Source organism: Condylura cristata, unplaced genomic scaffold, assembly GCF_000260355.1.
Source record: "Condylura cristata isolate star-nosed mole 26May11 unplaced genomic scaffold, ConCri1.0 scaffold00030, whole genome shotgun sequence".
NCBI classification, from domain to species: Eukaryota; Metazoa; Chordata; class Mammalia; order Eulipotyphla; family Talpidae; genus Condylura; species Condylura cristata.
Window position 1 is genome coordinate 20727294 of NW_004567131.1, and position 1386 is coordinate 20728679.

Here is a 1386-nt window from a genome sequence, read left to right on the forward strand (position 1 = left end):
AATTCTCCCGATCCATGACCAGGGGATGTCTTTCCATTTCATGGTGTCTTCTTGTATTTCTTTTAACAGTGTTTTGTAATTTTCTTTGTATAGGTCTTTTACCTTTTTTGTTAGACTGATTCCCAGGTATTTTGTTTTAATTGAAAAGGGGATTTTGTTTTTTCTTTTTAATTTCTGCTTTTTCTGATTGGTTGTGTATAGGAAGGCCTCTGACTTTTGTTTGTTGATTTTATATCCTGCTACCTTGCTAAACTGGTTGATGGCTTTGATTGGTTTTATGTAGAGTTCTTAGGGTTTTCCATGTAAATTAATGTATCATTTGCAAATAAGGACAGTTTTACTTCTTCTTTCACTATTTAGATTCCTTGTATGTCTTTTTCCTGTCTTATTGCTCTGGCCAAGTGTTATGTTAAAGAGCAGTGGTGATAGTGGACACCCTTGTCTTGTTCCTGATCTCAAAGGAAAGGCTTTCAGCTTTTCTCTGTTGAGGGTAATATTGACTGTGGGTTTATCATATATGGCTTTTATCATGTTGAGGTATGTTCCTTCTATTTCGAGGGCCTTAAACATAAATGGGTGTTGAATTTTGTCGAATGCCTTTGCCACATTTATTGATATGATTATGTGGTTTTTATTTTTCTGTCAGGTGATGTGATGGATTACATTAATTGATTTTCAGATGTTGAACCATCTTTGTGCTCCTGGGATAAAGCCCACTTGGTCATGGTGTATTATTCTTTTAAAGCATTGTTGGTTGAGGATTTTTGCATTGGTGTTCATTAGTGAGATTGAAGTTTTCTTTTTTTGTGTTTTCTTTGTTAGGTTTTGGTATTAGTGTATGTTGGCTTCGTAGAAAGTATGTTGTAGTTTTCCTTTTTTGATTTTTTGGATGAGTCTGTAGAATAGGCACTAGTTCTTTTCTGAACGTTCGATAAAATTCATTTGTAAATCCATCAGGTCCTGGGCTTTTATTTTTGGGGAGGGTTAGAGAATTGGATTTTAAGCCATACATATTTTTCCCCAACAGGTAGCTAGATATGTGACCTTTGGTAGTTCTGTGAATCTCTCTGGACCTTCACATATTTATCAATTATGTTCTTCCTGTAATTATATGATCCTTTGAAGCTCACAGGAATTCTGTGGTTGAGGTACTCTACCTAGTTTATTTTAAATATCCCTGCCATTCATCCTCAAGAATTTACCTCGTACACAATGCATCTGATAACTTACAGGAGGAAATAGAAGGGAATAGGGTTAGATGCTGTGGTAATGAAACTTGGAAACATAGTACAAAATCATATCAGTATACATCTTGAAACAATCTGGGGACAACTTTATTTCCATTAGTAAACGCTTGAGTCTTTTATGTTTGAGTCTCCCTACCAA